We start from the raw sequence: 20,300 nt of genomic DNA, 5'->3' as shown, positions 1-20,300 counted from the left end.
AAAGACTCCTAAACGAGGGTCCTAGAGAGAGCTGGTGAAGACTAGCAGGTGGCCCTGCAGTGGACAGAGCATCAGGGCTGGAGGCAGGAAGACCTGAATCCAAATCTGACCTTAGACACTCACTAGCTGGGTGACCCTGGGCAAGTCACTTCATCCTGTTTGCCTCAGTTTCTTCATTTGTCAAATGAGCTGGAGAAGGAAATGGCAAACTACTCCAGTATCTTTGTCAAGAAAATCCCAGGGGAGGCCAGGTGGTGCAGTGAGTAAGAGCACTGGCCCGAGTCGGGATGACCTGGGATCCAATCCAGGCTCTGAAATAACTGGCTGTGTAACCTTGAGCAAGTTACTTAACCTGGATTGCTTTAAAAAAATACCAAATGGGGTCATGAAGAGTTTTACAGATGAGGAAACTGAGGCCCCTGAGATGAAGCACCTTGCCCCAAATCACACTGGTAGTAAGCATCAGAGGTGGGCTTTGAACCCAGGGTCCCCAGCCCCAGAGCTGATGACCTGAAGCCAGGGTCATTTGGCCACTCACCTCCAAAAACGTTCAGTTTGACTAGTTCAGCTACACCTCAAGCATCTTGGCAACTGGGGTCTGCAGGGGATGATGGGGAGCCCCAGAGGCCAAGGGTCTGATCTCAAGAGCTCAGGGAGAATTTTGAACAAAATGGATGTTTCAGGAGGCCTCTGAAAGACTTCACAGTGTGGACTACAGTGGAGAGACAAGGAGTCTGGTGGGATGGAGAGTTAGCTCTGAAGTCATGAAGACCCAAGTTCAAGTCTTGCCTCTGGTACATACTGGCTGGGGGACTCTCGTTTACCATCTTGGAGCCCCCAGGCAGCTCTTGGTGGAGGGATTTTGCACCATAGGAGATTCCCCATTCCAATAAAAGCACAGGTCCTGTACCCCCACCTTCTCCCCAAATTACAACCAAAAAGTGGTTCCACGTGGAGGCAGGCAGCATTGGGCTGCAGGGCAAATCTGCCCGAGGCCAGCAAGTCAAGCTCCCACGGGGGAAGCCTGGCCCATCCTAGCACAGGAGAAGAGCCATCCTCCTGGAACAGCATTATTCTCAGGGCTCACTGCTTATCCTCATTGCCCCTGTTCTGGGGGGCCAGAAGGAGCCTTTGGGTGGCCTGAGAGCAAAGACCAACGTTCACTGAGCTCAGTACTCTCATTTTACAGCTGAGGCCCAGGGAGTGACTGCATTGTCCAAAGTCCCACATGGGGGAAAGATCTGAACCCAGTAGCCTGACTTGGGAGACAGGGCTCCCAAGCTGTCCCCTGCTGGGGAAGCAGGTTGCCTGGATAATAAATAGCAGACACTGGTCCTCTCTCTCCCAAGCCCTCTCCTGTGAGAACTAACAGCATTAGTTTGTGAACAGACTAAACTTAGGACTGGTTCATGTCCATGGGGCGAAGGGGCAGCAGGGGGAGGACGGAGTGACCCTGGGCAGGGTGGATGGGAAGAACCAACGTCAAAGCCCCGGCCCTGAGCCACTGTCAGGTCTGATTTCCCTAACTAGCCTCACGTTGATTCTTCCCTTGGGGCTCCCTCAGCGCCCCCGGAGCCAGTGTTTCTTTGGTCTGGCAGGCTGTGGGTCTCGGCAGAGGGAGTTCCCCACCAGGCCCAGGATCCTCTCCAGGGTGGCAGCCTCTGTGCACGTGACAGCACAGGCCACCCCTTGGCCTGAAGCCAATGGGGCGATGGGAAGCCCAGAGACCTGCAGCTCCATGGCTCCTTCCTGCATGAGTTGGGACCAGTCACCTAGCTGTTCTGGGCCTCAGTTTCTTCCTCCATAAAATGGGAAGGTTGGAAGAGACTCTTTCTAAGGTCCCTTCTGGAGCTGGAATTTTTAGGCCCTGGGCAAGTCCCCTGCCCTGCCCTTCCCTGCCCTTCCCCGCCCTCCCCTCTCCAGGCTTCAGTTTCCTCTCTGTCAGGTGTGGAGGCTGGATAAGGACTCTGTGGCCATTGTCCCTCATGGGCATCCATGAGAGGGCCGACCAAGCCCACGCATGGTGACCGAGAGCCTGCTCCCCACAGTGAAGCCCCTCCTATGTGCCATGCACTGTGTTGACAGCCAGTCCCTGCTCTTAAGGAGTTTTCACTGCACAGGGAAGACACAAGACAGACACAGAGAAGCGTGTGAGCCTTCCTACCTTGGTGCGGCACGTTCCTGGCCTGATGTCCCCATGCCCAGCAGAGCTCAGCGTCATCTGCAGAGACAGAGACTTCACTGGCTGTTCTGTCCTTCCCAATTACCTATAAACAGACGGAAGACAGTCAGCTCACTATTCCCTGCAGCCAGGCAAGGGAAGGAAGGAGGAAGCTGGGCCTGAGCAGGGAGGAGAGTAGCCAGTCCCAGGAGCTGGGCAGGCTCCTCACTCCCCTTCCTGCCTGTTTCCTTTGAGTGGGAAGGTTTGTCCAATCTGGAGGGGAACATCAGGAAGATCCAGGTTTAGTGAGCTGTCCCGAGGACCCTTTCCACCTCCACTTAGGCATGGACAGCACCAGGAGGAGGCATTGGGCATCACCCTGGCCAGACAGGAGCCCAGCCTGAGGGATGCCCTGGAGCTGACTCCAGGGACAGGATTCCAAGTGATGCCCTAAGGTCTGGGGTCACAGGGAGTGCCAGTGGATAACAGTGTAATGACTAGGATTTGAAAATGGCTTTGTAGACAAAGTCTCAGGAAATCCCTAAAAGAGCTCTGTGACGTTACTGTTACTTCATTTTTACAAATGAGGAAACTGAGGCTCAGGCAGAAGTAAAGGGATTTGCTCATGGTCACACAGCAGATTTTGATGGTGGTGCCCTGCTCAGTAAGGGCCACAAGGTGGCGCCAGAGTGCACCGACCTCCTGCCTTGAGTCAAGATGACTCATCTTCCTGAGTTCAAATCCAGCCTCAAACACTTTCTAACTGTATGACCCTGGACAAGTCACTTCACCATGTTTGCCTCAGTTTCCTCATATGTAAAATGAGCTGGAGGAGGAAATGGCAAACCTCTCCACTATCTCTGCCAAGAAAACCCCAGATGTGGTCACAGAGAGTCAGACAGGACTGGAAAACGACTGAACCACAACAAGCCTTGCTTAGTCACTCTGCCAGGAAGAGTATTTTCATGAGGACCAAGGACATGTACATTTAACTATTCTTCACTGAAGAAAGGTGTAATGTAACACCAAGGAAAGGCAACTTCCCAGGTTCAGAATACCAGCATAGGGGCTCTCCATTTTATTCAGTGACCAACCAAGAACAGAGAAGATCAAAACATGACATCATTCCAAATACAGCATTTACTAAATGTGATTAAATAATCTCCAAGGACTACCCCACCCCAGGACCTTCCAATCATTCAATCAATTACAAAGTCCCTGGTCTAAATACTTCTCCACTCCTAGGCTGTACCTTCATTTGTCAATCACAGAGCACAAAAAGGTCAAAAGTTCCCCACCCCTGGATCTCAACTGAATCTACCCCAGAGTTACATCAAGTTTAAACACAGCACTTAATACCCAAATGGAGGTCTTTTCTTCATCTTGACACGAGGCAAGTTCTCAGCAATCTTAGTTCCTGGGGAGACAAGGCTCAGCAAGGCCACAAGATACATTGCCAGTCCCTCCATTAATTCATCCTCTGTCTGTAGAACAGTCCTAGAACCCCTGAAAACATTAGCAAAACCCTCTCCCAGGATTTCTGTAAACATACAACAAGAAAATCCTTCTTCAGGGCTTCTGAACCAACAGAAAGGTTCCCAGACCCCTGCAACAACAGCACTGTCCCTCACCAGTGGACAGTATTCACTCTCTGTCTGCAGGACAGTCTCAGGGCTTCTTAACCAAAAGCCAGGTTTCAGGACTTCTTCAACAACAGGACTGTCTTTCACCAGTGGACAAATCTGGCAAAAGAACATCAAAACAGACAGACAAAGTACCAGCAAAACAGCCATGTCTCCTCAGTCCTTGGCAGCTCAGGGGGGCAGGTCTCAAAAGTCCAGGGTGATTCAAAGTGGCTCTCAGCAATCCTTCTCAGTCTCTCTCTGCCTCCACGTGGGTGCTGCTTCCAAAAAAGATCTTCTGCCTCCCTCTTGTCTCTCCAAATCTACGTCACCAGCTCCTCCCAGTTCAGGACTTTCTTTTCACATCAACAAGTCCATCCCACAGGTGGGATTAACAAGCTCTGGGTTTTAACACAATCAATTTGAAAACCAAGCCAATACAGGGGAATCTTTAAATGCCCTTACTATCACAAAAGGCCATTGGATTTGGAGTCAGGGGTGCTGGATTCAAATCCTCGCTGTCAATCCATTGTATGACTTTGGGCTAGTCATCTCCCCCCCCCTTTTTTTTTAAAGCAATTGGGGTTAAGTAACTTGCTCAAGGTTACACAGCCAGGTGTTTCTGGGTGGGTGCTAAGTGTCTGAGCCCGGGATTCGATCTCCAGGTCGTCCCAACACTGGAGCCGGTGCTCTTACTCGCCCCATAGTCATCTCCCCTTTTGACCTCAGTTTCCTCATCTGTCAAATGAGAGGGCTGAACTAGAAGACCTCTGAGCTTGGATCTATGAAGGAGCAGGAGGGAAGGTGAGCCAGGTGGTGGAGGCTGAGGGAGCGTCTGTAGGCAGTGGGCTTGTCTTCCCTGCACACAGGTCAGGACTCCAAGGACTTTGGTCCCAAGATTCCTGCAGCCCCATGGAGGGGTTCTACGCCATCCTTGGTCTTTGCTATCTGGCAGTTTCGTTCAGGAGACAATCTGATGGGGTAGAAGGCAGCTGCCTGTAGCAAACAACGACCCACACACCTCATTCCCTGGCCCCACCTCCAGAGTTACAGGGGTGGGGGTCTCTCTCCTCATCCCAGCATACCCCCTGCTGCCTCTTGCACTTTCCTTTTCACTTTCTAGCCTCCCTCCTACCATTTCTTTTAACTGGATTTCAAAGATTTAGGGCTAGAAGGGGCCTTAACATCCAAACCCTCATTGTACAGAGGAGGAAACTGAGGCTTATAGAGGTGAAGTGTCTTCCCCAAGGTCACAAGGGTATAAAGGGTGGATCTGGGATTCACACCCAGTCAAACCAATGCCAAATCTGGCACTGCCTTCCACACAGTGCCCAGAGGGTGGCCCCGGGGCAGGCCCTGACCCACTCAGGACACTCATCTCTGCATGCAGGGTTTTTTTTTTTTTATCATTAAGGTAATCAACATGTTCCACGACAGAATTAGATTAGAAAGCTCTCTCAGGCAGGGACCCTGAACCAAACTTAACCAGGTGTTTAAAAAACTCAAGAGGTCAGAGCAGAGATCTGGCCAAGCAGCAGTACCCATGAAAAGGAGCTGGGAGCTGGGGGGTGGGAGACAGGAAGGGGTTAAGTGCAACTTAACAAACAACAAATAAATGAGCCTTTCCATATACAAAATAGAACAGAAATAGGGAAAGGGGGATCGTAATTGAAGCTGAATTTTTCTTCTGTATAGCTTACTTTTTTAAAGAGGTGCATCACAAATTCAATGTATAACTTTCAAAGCTAGCCTGCCAGTCTGTGTTTCCATCAAACCTTCCTTCCATTCATTTCTGTGCATTTGATTGATACTTTGAAGATGCCCTTTTCTTATTCTTTTTCTTTTCTTTTGTCAGAGCTATGGCTACTTCTCTGCCACCCTCCACAATCCTACCCAATTAAAGAAAGAAAATCCAAACTCTCTTAAGTACTATGCATAGTCAAGGGAAAGAAATAATCACACAGGCCAATTCAGAAAACTTAGGCCTCAGTCTTCACCTTGGGTCCATCCCCCCTCCCTCAGGAGATGGAGGAGTTGACCTTTATCATCTGTGTGGGGCAGTTGGACCAGCTCTCTCAGATGGGGACTCACAAACTTAGACTCTGCTAGGTAAAAACGCCTGAGAATCATCAAATCACTTTAGGACTAAGTTGGGCTACCTGTGGAAATTAATCCATTACCAAATTTCTGGGGAATCAAGTCACTGCCCTGAGTCACTAATTTATTTTTAAAACCACACAATTATGATCCCAGAGGGATATTTAAAATCATGGTTTCTATGGTGGAGATGTGAGAGGAAAATAATAACCGTTATCATTTCTTTAGCGTTTTAAGGCTTGTGAAGAACTTCACAAATATTTCATTTAATCCTCACAATGACCCTGGCAGGTAGGTATTATCTCCATTTGACTGATGAGGAAACTGAGGCAGAAACTAAGTGACTTAGCTTGTATCCCCCAGCTAGTAAGGGTCTGAGGTAGAAATGGAACTCTCTAACCACTGTACCTCCCAGCTGCTATAGTTCACTGGCAATGTGACCTTGAAAGAGGATTGGATGTTTAACCAAAGAGCCTGTGTTTGAATGAATCCAGGCCTATATGGGTTCCCTGAGGGCAGTGGCTGTTCTACAATTTTCTTTTACAGTCTGTCCAGGGCTTGGCCTGTAGCAAAGTTGCATAAATCATAGTTGCTTTGCTTCCTACCTCCAGAAGCCTGGACGAGCCCTTTCCCCTCTCTGGGCCTAGTTTGCTTATCTGTAAAATGAAGAATTCAGGAGACATTTTCTAAGCTCCCTGGGGTCAGAAAATCAAAAAGAAAAGAATCCCTACCTTCAGGGAGCTTCTCTGAAGGGGAGGGTACAGGGAGAGGGATGGAATACAGCCTGTGCACGGAGAATGATCCGGAGAATGATCCGACATGCCCAGGATGCCAATAGAGGCCTCCAAAGCCACACGTACCGCAGATTGGTACACATTGGTACCGCAGATTAGTGAGAGAATTTAAATCTTGGTCTCTTTCTTAAGCTAGATTTAGAAGCACAGAAAACTAGTGTGATTAGGTCCCTCCTCCTTCCGTTGGGTTCTGTTCTCTCTCCTACCCTGGCCAGATGAGCTGTTTAGAGTTCAAAGATTTTCTGGATAACTGATCACCTTTGCCACTGAGTCACTCTAAAGTGCATCTGACAAGCCCAACAACCAGAGGGCCCATTTCTTCTCTAAATATAGAAACAGGTTCTAAACCTTTGGATTTCATCATTACATAAGAGCCTGGCTTGGCTTTTCTCCTCTGGTTAGCACCAGGCGAGACTTTGAGCTCCAAAATTCATTTCTAATCACATTTCTCTGAGATCGTGGGTTTCCAGCGAGATGGGACAGCAACCACACAAATAAATGAGAACAGGAACGAAAGTGATGATGTCAGCAGAATTCGGGGCTGGGGGGGAATCTCCCCACTCGGGCAAATGGCAACTTTATGGCTTAAATTCAGAATAAGCAGCGCTCTCCAGAGTAGGAGCCCCCAGGGACCTGACCCAAGGGATGTGTGATTAAGCAGCGAGAGAGAAGGCACGTGAAATCTGAACTTCCCCACATCATAGGGGCTCATTTCCAACACAACCACATGCATCCTCATCACCCAACCCTGTCCCACTCAGCCCTTCCCTGTGCGAACCATCACACTGCCTCCTGTGCAAGCTCCCCCCCCCCCCCCCCCACACATGTCCTAGATCACCTGGTGGCCACAGCAGGCCTCCTGGGAAGGTGAGCTCTGAGCTCCACAGCAGTTTCTAGGCAGTTTTGGGTGGGACATAGTGAGTCTCACCAGATGAGCAGTCAGGGATGGGATGTGGTCTTCAATGCTGATCTCATACTATAGACTTCCTCTCCTTGCCTCCTCCCCTCCCTTCGAGGGCACATCATCCTCCCCCCCACCCCTCCATATCCAATGGGCTGTTTCCTCACCTCCTTCCTGCCCCCTTTTCTCCTCTGACACCGCCACCACCCTTAAGGAGACCCCCACCATCTCACACCTGGACTATTTCAACAGGCCAGCTCTCTCTGCCACAAAAGTCTCATCCCCAACTCAGCTGTTAAACTGATCTTAAAGCTCAGATCTGACCATGGCACCTCCTCACTCCAAAGACTCCCTACTGAGTCAATTTTATTTCATTGTTATCTCCTGCTTTTTAAATGTCTATGCTCAGTGATACATAACATGTATGTGATTTGTAAACAAGTAATATACACTGATCTGGGATATGCACTTAAGCATGATTTACTTATCCAGATGTGTAACCAACCGTTGGGAGGCCCCCGACTTAGCACTCAGAGGGAAGGGGCTTGACCAAGAGTGGGAAGTCAGTGGAAGAGGCAGGATTTAAGCCCAAGGTTTCCTAGCAATCTGTCCACCAACCTGCTACCTCAAGGGACGATATTTCTTTTTGGACCAGACTTACGATTTCAACACCAAGGTGCCTTCCAGTGAGTACACTCCATCTACCCATGCAGACTGGCAAGTGCTTGGAGACTTACAGCTGTGGAGAACTTTCATGTGGGTTCTGAGAGGTGGAAGTGATTGGCCACCATAGGTCAGAGCAAGAGGGGAGGCCAGGTCTCCCAGAGCCCACAACCAGTCCTCCTTATGCCTAAACACACACACACACACGTGCACACACACATGCACACACAGACCCACGCACACACACTCACACACATGTGCGCACACGCATACACAGAGATACATGTGCACACACAGACACACTCACACATGCACGCACACATATACACACAGACACACATACACGCACGCACACATGCACACGCACATAGTCACACACAGAGACACGTGTGTACACGTGCACACAATATACACAGACACACTCAAACACATACACACGTGCGCACACACATGCACACTCACATACACACGCGCGCACACACACACACACACACAATGATCGCTGCCTCTTAACATCAATAATAGGCGACATAAATAATGTTTTGTGAAGGGATTCTCACAGCACCCTCCCCAGAGTGTCACCTCCATGTAGGTACAGCTAACAGTGGCCCTCTTTCAGTGGAGGGGAAGCTTCTTGGCCAAGGTCACCAGAAGTCACTGGGTCTCCCTCCTGGCTGGGTTCCTTGCATAATATGTGATTTCTGTTATTCGATCCCCCTGCCCCCAGAGGCCCTATCACTCACTGGGCACTCCATAGAGCTGCTTAATTGTTGTGGAACAGAGAGAGCTTGGGAATAAAAGCAGGGGGGAAATGAGCTCATGACCTTGGCCAAGGCATCCCAATATGAGGCTGCCTGGGTTCACTCCCCTCCCAGCTGTCCCTAGGCCCCAGTGTTAATCCCAGCCTCAGGCTTTTAGGACAGGAGGAGGTAGGAGGGTGAGATGGCCAGCTGGGCATGGCTTGAGGGGGAGTGGGGGATGATGAGGGCTCCTGACTTCTTGGGTACTTCTGCTTTGGGTGCCTTGTCCTCTCCTTCCCAGGGGCTCTGAGTCCCCAAGGCTGGTCTAGTCCTCTCTAAATGGTTCACCTGGGACTCTTATAATAGTGGGCTACCTGGTCAACCTGCCTAACTGAGTCTGTCCCTTCCAAGCCTTCCCACACACAATCACCAGGACAACCATCCCAAAACACAACTTTGCATACATCACCCCTGTGCTCAAAAAACCTTCTGGGGCGCCCTTTGTCTGCAGGCCAAGCCCCATTGGTTACAAGGCAACACAGAGGGGAATCTAGGTACCTGATAGGGAATTAAGAGACTGAGTTTCAGTCCGCAACTCAGAAATATTCTCCATGAGGAGGGGAGGCTCCTATCTTTTCCCACCTTGTTATACATCATTCCCCTCCACAAATTTTGCCATCTAGTCCAATGAGTCTTCTGGCTGTTTCTTACATATGATACTCCATTTCCTGTCAACACACTTTTGTACATGCTGTTACCCCCATACCTGAAATGCCCTCTGTCCTCACCTCTGGCACTTGGAATCCCTGGTTTCCTTCCTCACCAAAGTGGGGGGAATGTTGGGGACAGTGATTACACAGCACAGTGCTGTGAGCTGACTGAGGACCGATAGCATGGTGTGGGGATGATGGTCACCATAGGAATGACTCCTCCCTGACCGCACCATGATGGCACCCTGGGACAAAGTCTGTCTTGTTTTGGGGATGTTTAGCTCTGGTCTTCAGCATAGTCAGTGCCACACTGTGGAAAATATCTTTTTTGGGGGGGAAGGGGGAGGGGGGTGTTTATAAACAGATATAACCTACGTCTCTGGAAATATTAATCCAAGGAGGGGAACGATTGTGAATGAGGGAGCTGCTCGATCCTGGAGGCAGACCAGCTCTGAGATGGCACCCAGACTCTTCCCTGGCATGGGCTATCAGTGGAGGAAAGATCAAGGTTTTCTGGGGGGAGGGCTCCCTACTCCCGGTAGCTCTTGAAAAGCTAGTCAATGTCTGTGCATGTGGCACCAGAGGCTTCAAGGTCAGAGCTGGTACCAGGAATTCCAGGGCAGAGCAGCAACATGGTCTGGAGGCACGGTGAGTTGGGTCCCTTCTAGCTCTGAAGGATCCAATGCCCTACCAGGAATGGGGACACCAAAATAAAAACGCTCCTCCGTTCAGCAGAGATGATTTGTGTCTCCAGATGAGTTGGTCACATTTGGCACTGTCTGTATCCTGTGGGCACACGGGCTTTTCGGTATGACTACAGAAAGCTTGTCATGGGCTCCTCTGCTCAAGAGAGAGCTCCCAGAAGGGAAGGTGCAGGCCCACACCAGACAGAGGACCATTGGAATTCCCAAGTTACTTCAGCTAGCATCTTGGCCAAGGGAGATTGCTGAACTATTTTTATTTATATCATTTGCTTTTGCATTATGTTAATTTCCAAATATGTTCCCCTCCATTACAGCAAATAATTTTTTTAAAGGAAAAAAACCAGCAATCCAGCAAAACTCAAAAATATATTATACCAAGTCCAGCAGAATAGATAATGATGTCTATCCCCATCGTCCCCCACCTTGGCAAAGAATGAACTCAGATGTCTGTTCTCACGTCTCTGCTTTGGGACAGAGCATCTTGACTAGCCTTTACGTGTGGGTGTTGGGCTTCAGCAGCCCAAGACAACACTGTCTCCACTCCCTAGCCCATAGGGGACACACGGACCCTTGATCTGGTTCGGCTGAGTTCTTTAAGAACCTACTACATGCAAGGTTCTGTGTTGGACCCTGGGGACCCCAAAACAAGACATTTGCTGCCCTGAAGGAACTTAAATTTTACAAGGGAAAATAGTGTACATTCAGATAAGTAATTAGACAATATGTACACAATGTTTTTATTTGGATCCTAGCTGGAGCAGGGCCCTTTCCTCTGGGAAAGAAAGGGTCCTTCCATTTGGCCAGGAGCCAGCTGGACCAAGGTGCATCCATGTTGTGCTGTCCCCATGAGGGTGAGTGGCAGGGGAACTCTCTGGCCATAGTCTCATTGGAGTAGGTGGCTAAGAGGTGAGAAAGCAGGTAGGTGGCGCTGGGCCTGGAGTCTGAAGACTTGAGTTAAAATCTGTCCTCAGACACTTACAAGTCAGCCAGCCTTTGCTTGCCTCAGTTTCCTTATCTGTAAATGGGGGATTATAATAACACCTACCTCCCAGGGTTATTGTGGGGATTAAATGAGAGTGTGTGCTTAACACGGTGAGGGGCACATGGCAAGTGCTGCATAAATGTTAGCTCTGATTATTTTAGTTTTTATAAATTGCCTGCAATCACCTAGAATGTTCACAGGGGAGATCTCAACATGGACTGAAACACACCCTAGATATCTGTCATTGTTTTCACTTTCGTGTGTTGGAGGCACTCTGGGTTTCTGGAGACTGATTGGTCTAAGATTGGGGTTGGGTCCCTTCCAAGAGATTGCTAAGATCTCTTTCTCCCATATGGTGTCTTTGACAGTTTTCTTGAAAAATACGCCCAGATCTGGAGTGTGTCAAGGGAGGCGCTGGCTCTGATGAGATTATTCCCACTGCCCCTTTGGGGGCATCTGTGTCTACAACAAATGGCCTGAACAGTCAAGAGATGGCCAGGGCCTGAATGAGAACGGAGGCTGTGTGGGTGGAGAGAAGGGGCAAGAGATGTCATGGCAGAGTGTGGGGTGGAGAGTTGAGAAGGACAATGACAAGGCAAACCTGGGAGGCTGGACAGATAGTGGTACTCTGGATAGAAATAGGGAAGCTGGGAGGAAGGGAGGGGTTGGGAAAAAGATGGTGAGTTCTGATCTGGCCATGATGAGTTTGCCAACAGGATGGCAGGTTGGAAAGAGCCAACGGACAGTTGGTGGTATAGGAGCCCACTCAGGAGGGAGCCTTGGTCTAGATAGATCTGGAGGTTGTTCACATAGACATGGCCACTGAACCAAGGTCACCAAGGAGAGGGGGTCACAGGGTCAGACGCTGCAGAGAGGTCAGGGACAAGGCTGTCTAGCCTGCGTCATGAGGGTTAAGGATCTGACACAATTAGGGCTGGATCTGAGCTCCCTAATAGAGAACTCAGTGACAGAGGAGGGGGAGAACAGATGGAACCCCCCCCCCCATACATATTACATGCACATTCTTGGAGGCTCAGCAGCTCCTCCTATGAAGTTACCCCTGGGGTGCAGGGATTATCTAGGTCTTCGCTGAATTGAATGCCTTCTTAGCCCTAGTCAACCAATAGATCTTTTCCAAGGACTCAGATCAATCACACATGTGTCAGGAACATTTTGACTTCTATTTCCCTGGACTTACTACAGATTTACATCAGGAGAGGCTGCCTTACTGTGAGCTCCTCTACTTGCCTCCTTGGAAGTAGGGACCTGCTCCTGATCATACAGAGAGTAAGAGTCTGGGGCAGAATTCGAACCCAGGTCCTTCTGATTCAAAATCAACTCACACAAATTAGGTTTAGAATGATACTTTGTGGGGCAGCTAGGTGGTTCAATGAATAGAGTACCAGCCCTGGAGTCAGGAGGACCTGAGTTCAAATGTGGCCTCAGACACTTGATACACTTAGTAGCTGTGTGACCTTGGGCAAGTCACTTAACCCCAATTGCCCTGCCTTCCCCCCACAAAAAAAAAGAACGATACTTAGTACCATACACTAATACAAGCTCCAAATGGACACACGAACCATATGGAAAATGCAACATGGTAAACAAGTTAGATGGGCAAGAAAGAAACAGCCTTCCTGATCTACGGAGAGGGGAAGCATTTGTGTTAACCACGAGACATAGTCACAAGATGAGATGGATAATTTTGGGGATATAAATCCAGAGTTTTGTACACACAAATCTGAAAATCAGAAGTGGAATGAGTAACTGCGGCAAATCTTTTCAACAACCATCTCTGATAAAATCATATCCAAGATTCATAAGGAACTGATTCAAAGTTATAAGACTAAGAGCTGTCCCAACCTTCCTGGCCAGATGGGGGGTTTCTTGGCAGTGATGCTGGAGCGGTTTGCCATTTCCTTCTCCAGTTCATTTTACAGATGAGGAAAATGAGGCAAACAGGGTGAAGTGACTTGCCCAGGGTCACACAGCTACTAAGTGTCTGAGGCTGGATTTGAACTCAGGAAGATGAGTCTTCCAGCCTCCAGGCCGGGTGCTCGATCCACTACGCCACCTAGTGGCCCAAATGGAATATTACTATGCCATAAGAAACAATGAAAAGGACCATTTTAAAGGAAACTGGGAAGACTCCTATGGTCCATTGCAGGGCAAAGAGAGCATGCCTATAACAATCCACACACTGGTAAAACCATGAAAGGGGAAGATATGTTGAGGTCATGCATCTGGGTCACATTTGGGTAATTCTCACAATATCTCAAACTTTCCCATCATTATTGCATGTTGTATGGTGATCTTTGCCGTTACTCCTGTAATTGTTTTGGGGGAGCCACGGACCCTGCTCATGCAGGATACTGAGCTTAACTGATATATGTTGTGTGTGTTCTGACTGCTTCACCAACCCACGGTGCCCATCTTTCTCCCTCTCCTCCAGCTTCCCCATTCCCTGAGACGAAAAAACACCAAAATTAGGCCAATTAATAAACCTATAAAGGCCTTTAAGTGTTCAAGTGAAAGGAAGAAGAGGCAAACCTCATTGCCATCTTATTTTAAGAAATTGCCAGAGCCACTGCAGCCTTCAGCAACGGCCCCACCATCAGTCAGCAGCCATCAACATCGAGGCAAGACCCTCCACCAGCAAAAAGATGACAGCTTGAAGGCACAGATGATGGTTAGCATTTTAATTAAGGTATATGCATTGTTTTTAGACATAGGACACTGATGAGGCTACAGTATAATGTAAACATAACTTTTATATGCACTGGGAAACCAGAAAATGTGTGTGACCCATTTTACTGCCATATTCACTTTATTGCAGTGCTTGGGACTGAACCTGCAATATCTCTGAGGTATGCCTGTACGTTTTCCAATGCGGCTAATGGTTGAGTTTGTTTTTTGGACTATGTAGAGACTATGTACTGAGGGCTTTATTTATTTTTTATTTGCTCATTGGGAGTGAGGGCAGAGGGAAGAGAAAAACAGAATTTAAAAAATGCATGTGAACTGCAATGTTAAAATAAAAATACCCCCACACACCCCCAAGCCCCCCAAGCGAAGGGATCTGACCATTGTAACTCTCTATTTATTAAGATCACTGGAGGGTATAAAGTCAAGGCTGGACGTCCACTTTGCTGGATGTAGAAGGGGATTTCCAAATTAGATGGTCCAGGCCTTCTGCTCCTCTTCCTCTTTGTTTTATGTGCATTCAGTCAACCAATCAGTCAACCAATAAACATTTATTAAGCTCATACTATGGACCAGATGCTGTAGTAAGTGCTAGGGATACATAAATAGGGGAAAGACAGTTCCAGCCATGAAGAGCCCACGACCTGATTGGGGAGGGACATTCTCTTTTGAAAGGGGGAAGGCACAGCCGGGGTGAGAAAGAGAAACTGAGCGTAATCAATTTTGCCATCTCCTCAGAGATCTGATTGCATTCTCGGTGCTTCCAGCACCTGCCAACGCCAATGTAGATCCTAAGCCCTCTACCACCAGGATGGGGAGAGGTGGACCAGTTCTTCCGAATGAGAAGGGCCAACTCTCCACCCACTAAGGCCCCCTGCCTCTGCTGGCACAGCTTTGCTAAAGCTGGAATCACCTTCCTGGCCCCGTGAGGAGGCAGAGGAAGGCTTCAGAGGAAGAGCAGATCTAATAAAGAAACAAGAAAGACAAGGTGGAGGTTTATAGTTAAAATACGGCCCCCTCTATTGCCTGTTCCAACTGGATGGACGCTATTGGTCCCTGTTTGTTCAGCTGTCCTTTAGTCTGTTTGTCCCCAGACAGTTTTGTGTACATTTTTGCATGTGGATCCAAGGTCTTTTTTAACTCTGCAGTATCATGTCCTTGGGGCATGTGGCCATGTGGCCCAGAGATGATGGCTAATGATGGCTAACGGAGGCCATGCTCTCCTTCCTGGAGCCATGTGGGGCTCCACTGTCACCCAGACCCCAGCCAGTCCTGGCCATGTGTTCTGGTCCAGGGAGTGTGTGTAGTTAATCTAGGTAGATTTCACCAAATACTCCATCTGAAGGCAGATGGCCTTCCTTGATTGCCCTAAAACCTCTTGATTAGATTACTCTCCTTCTCTTAAGGAAACAGGAATGTATCACAGGCCACCAAGTAGTTTCCAAAGCACCAACTCATTTATCTGTAGTTTGGACCAGATTATTTCTGTTCATTTCAGCTGGGGGGGATCTGGATGCTGGTCCTCAGAGCACTGGACAAGGACAGCCTTTTTCTCTTTATGCGAAGAAGACAGAGGCGACTTCTCGCCGCATTAGGCTCCCCAAACTGCTGCTTTAACAGCATTAGCATAAGTAGTTCAGCCAGAGGGGAATTGGACAGCAGCTGAGGCAGCCTAATAGCCCCTCCTGGGGAAAGCCCCGGGAATTCACTGCCCAGCTGGAGGGAGAAATCGAATCTTCGCTAATGATATTCTTCCTGTCTTGTATCTGGGGTCTGCTCTGAACACATGTGTGCACACGTGGGGGCCGACAAGTCCAGAGAAGTCTGGGCATCACTCGGCCCGGAATGTAAAGCATCCAAATCCAAGAGACCACCAGGTTGACTTTCATGAATTCAATCCCAGGGTAACTGGGAACAATGGAGACCCACGATGACACAGGTCCTGGGTTTCCAGTCAGCAGACTGGCTCCAAACTTATGCCCCACACTTGGGTATCTGGGTGATGCTGGGGAAGTCACTTATCCTCTAGGCCCGAGTTCCCCCATTGGTAAAATGATGGCATTGGGCTGCCTGGCTTCCAGGGTCCCTTACCTGAGTCTGTGAACCAATGAACTGTGTAACTAATGGCTCCTTATTTCTTAACTGCTCACATTAATGCTAATAGCTGCCATTTCTAGAGTTCTAAGGTTTACCAAATGCTCACCGCATCTCATTTTACTGGAGCCTCAAGATAATCCCCGGCTATTACTGTCCATCCATATCTTACAGGTGCGGAATGAAGCTGTCACACCATTACTAAAAGCTGCTCTTTAAAGATGAGGTAACCAAGTGCCCCTGGAGGCAGGATCTGAACCCAGATCTTTTGGACTTCAGGTCCAGCAGCCTCTCCACTGTGCCTGGTGCTTGTCCCAGGGTTAGTACAGGCTGAAGCCTTGCCACTCATTCTCAATATTTGCTAACAGAAGTAGAGTGGGTATGAGCCACTTTGAGATGCTGTTCGTGGTTGGAGGGAAACAATTAAGTGATCCCACCACTAGGCATATGTCCAAGGAGGTCCAACACAGACTGAGGGGAAGGTCCTTTCTACACCAAAATATTTATAGCAGCACTTTTTGTAATAGCAAAGAACTAGAAGGAAATTGGGTGCTCACTGAGTGGGAGATGGTCAAACAAATTGTAGTAGAAGAATATAGTGGAATGATCTTGCACTGCAAGAAATGGGGGGGTATGAAAAATTCAGAGAAACTCAAGAACAGAACTTATATGAACTGAGGCAGAAAATCACAATAATAACCTAAAAGGAAACAACAGACAGATCGATGCCGGGGCCAGTCAGGACTTTGGAGGACACAGAATGAACTCCGCCTAGTGCCTCTAGCCCAGGGCCCAGGGTTAGGGCATACTCTACAAGGGCGCAATGAGGCATGTGTTTTCAGACAAAGCCAATGTGTTGATTAGTTTTGCTGAACTGTAAAAATTAGTTACAAGGGAGGGGTCTACTGTACACAGAAGAAGTCAGTAGAAAGTGATAGTGATTAAAAAAAAAGTAAGGTGTATTCCCTAATTAATACCTGCAGCCAGTGGTTTTAGCATAGACTCCTTCTCCAATTACAAGATCAAGGACCAAGCATTGACCGTTAGGGGCTCCTCTGAAAGCCGTCTGTGCTTCAGTCTAGGACTGGCCCCGGAGCTGACCATGGCTCCTGAGACTAAGACCAGCTGGATCCTCTATGACATAAGGGCAGTGGCAGTCTGTCTTGCCAGATCTACACTCTCCCAGATACTTGTATTTTAGACCAGTTTGGCTAAAATATTGATCAATCAATAACCACTGTGCCAGCCACTGGATTATGGGTTGAGGATAAAAAGCTTACATAATGAGCTAACAAATGGAAGGCATTTTGCAAACCTTATAGTGTTATATAAATGCTATTTTCATAGTATTAACAATAATATTTGTAATCAAAACTTGAATGAAAGAATTTCCCCAATTTTAAGACTCACCAAAAATCCATCAGAGGGGACCTCCAACTGTCCAGTCTGACCCAACTTGACTGAAAACCTCCCCGACATCCTAGACAAGAGGCTCAGGATGGGGTTACTGAGGCCAGTTACAAAGGTCAGAGTGGAGTTGTTTGGCCCAACTGCAGCCCAGTCCAATTGTCCTGCAGAGCTACTAGGCACAGAGCCCTGTGTTGGGCCTCGATGGGAGAGGCATGAAGGCTCCCATGATGGGGTCTTGGCCCCACAAGAACTAAGGCTGGAGGAGGTGAGACATGAACAGCAGCACCCTAAGCTAGCGCACGACTAGTGAGACAGACAATGAACCTGTGGGAGTTCTGGGAGAGGAGAGAGATCACCGTGGGCTGCAGGAACAGAGAATGACTTCCCAGGGGACTACAGAGTGGGTAGGGTTTAGCTGGGGAGAGGGGAAGGCAGGGAGCAAAGTTACAGAGGGTGGGCAGGAGCAGGGACTGGGGCTGGGGGTGGGGTAGGGGGCCAACCAGAAGAGCTGGGCTGGAATGGAGGCTTTGTATCAGGGAGCAAGAGGGCAGCTGTAGATGATGGAAGGAGCTGATAATGAGGCTGAAGAGTTGGGACTCAGGAGGCCATAGGAAGCCCTAGAGGGCTATTGAGCAGGTCAGTAACACAAAGAAAGTGATGTTCTTAAGATTAATCTGGCAGCTCAGTCTCTGGCCCACTGTAGGCAACTACTAAGTGCTATATGTGCCTGTGTCAGGTAGACTGAAAAGGGTGGGAGAAAAGAGTAAGGAGTCTTATCACTGGCTTATGAAAGGCTTCTGTACCTGAAATGCAGGCCAAGCCTACCTCTGTCTCTTATTGCCTGTGTGGTCTTCAGGAAGTCATTCTACCTCTTTGGTCTCAGTTTCTTTCTCTGTAAAATGAGGCATATGGAGGCGGCTAGGTAGCAAAGTGAATAGAGCACCAGCCCTGGAATCAGGAGGACCTGAGTTCAAATCAGACCTCAGATACCTAACACACAAAAAAACTAGCCATGCGACCTTGGGCAAGTCACTTAACCCCAATTGCCCTCCAAAAAAAAGCAAAAAAAAAAAATGAGGGGTGTGGGGAGATGGTCCTGGGGGGCCCCCAGTGACTCTAATTCTGGACCCTGTGGTTCTCAGGGCCTAGTGTATTCTAGGACAGAAGTGTCAAAGTCACATCCAGAACCACATTAAAATGCAATTGGGAAATGTTTAACAAGATAAGTAAAAATATAATGCAAAATAGATAATGTTAATTTGATGTTTTCTAAGTCAATATGTGGCAGGAATGGGTCCCTTTTTATCTGAGTTTGAGAGCAGTGGTCTGGAGAAAGGTAGCAGGACTGCTTAAGTAGAAGTCAGGACCAAATGCCCACCAGAGAAATCTCTGCTAGAGGGGACACGATGTCATGGTCTTTAAGAGACTTCAAACAGGGGGTGACACTGAAATGATGGGAAGAGATCAAAAACAAAGAAAAAAAGGTGACCAAGAAGACACTAGGAACTCTCCACTCCTTTATCATCTCTATGAAATCTTCATGAGAACGGTTTATGTACCCAATTAGGACATCCTTGATGAAAACTTAAGGTAGGAACAGCCATGTTCCCAAGATACACGTCTTTACTCTGATACAGTTAACTGAAAGGCATAGAGAACATGGTGTCCTGATCTGCTTAGGGTCTGCTGGTCACAAAAGAGCATTGGACTGAAGGAAGCCATTAAATGCCCCTTTAAAGTCTTACCTCCAACAAAGCATCTCACCTGCACATACCTGGACCATCTTGTCCAACTAGCTCATTTATCCTTTTAAAAAAATTGATTTTTTTCCTTTTCAATACTCACTTTTATTCTCTCTCCCTCTCCTCCTCCTCCCTCCCCAAGATGGCAGCAATCTGACATAAGCTCTACATGTCCAATCATATTAAACAGATTTCCACCTTAGCCAAGTTGTGAAAGAAGAATCATAACAAAAGGGAAAAACCATGAGAAAGAACAAGAAAGAGAAAATAGCTTTGCTCTGCATTCAGACTCCAGAGTTCTCTTTTTGTGTGTGTATGGCGTTTTCCACCACGAGTCTTTTGGAATTGCCTTAGCTCATTGCATTGCTGAGAAGAGCTAAGTCTATCAAAGTGGAACATTGCATGATGTTGCTGTTACTGTATACAATGTTCTGGTTGTGTTCATTTCACTCCAGCTCATTTATCTTAGAGGTGAAGAAACTGGAGGTCCAGAGAAAAGAAAATGTTAAAACTAACATCGGCTACGTCTAACCACATCTAACTCAAATAACTATGATTTGTGACATTTTCAATGGGAAGATGCATTCTCAATGTCAACTTAGAATGCCAGGTACATATCTCCCCCCTGGGATGGCTCCTTACTGAGGAGTCCGTTGGCAGGGTCTCCAATAAAGGGAGTGGGAACCAGTTAACTCCATATTTACAGAACATTACCCACCCAAATCTTACACTTTACAAAACTGTCTTCTGCCAATGAACTGATTCTCCAAGATGTAGACTGCCAAGGCAGTACAGTATAATGGACAGACCTCTAGCCTTGAATTCAGAAAGACCTGGGTTCAAATCCTGCCTCTCATAATTACTAGTTTTGTGACAATGAACACATCACTCAGCCTGTCTGAGCCCTGATTTCTTGCTCTGTGAAACGTGGTCCTTGAACTCCATGCTCCTCTGATTCCTTCTGGGTCTGTGTATGT

The 20,300-nt window shown here is 48.0% G+C and overlaps 1 protein-coding gene across 2 annotated transcripts in view; it reads right to left on the bottom strand.

Moving 5' to 3' along the window:
• Positions 1-20,300, bottom strand: part of MAP3K13 (mitogen-activated protein kinase kinase kinase 13) — a 184,017-nt gene that overhangs the window by 46,985 nt on the left and 116,732 nt on the right. For both annotated transcript variants that reach the window (XM_069089359.1, XM_069089360.1), the window contains one exon: positions 2,165-2,267. The gene's annotated coding sequence lies outside the window, so the exon portion shown is untranslated. The remainder of the gene's footprint in view (positions 1-2,164; positions 2,268-20,300) is intronic.

Source organism: Petaurus breviceps, unplaced genomic scaffold (assembly GCF_028583685.1).
Source record: "Petaurus breviceps papuanus isolate PSGF00001 unplaced genomic scaffold, PetGlider_PUasm1.0 186, whole genome shotgun sequence".
Lineage (NCBI taxonomy): Eukaryota > Metazoa > Chordata > Mammalia > Diprotodontia > Petauridae > Petaurus > Petaurus breviceps.
Note: the sequence above shows the minus strand (reverse complement) of the source record. Positions and strands in the feature narration are given on the sequence as shown.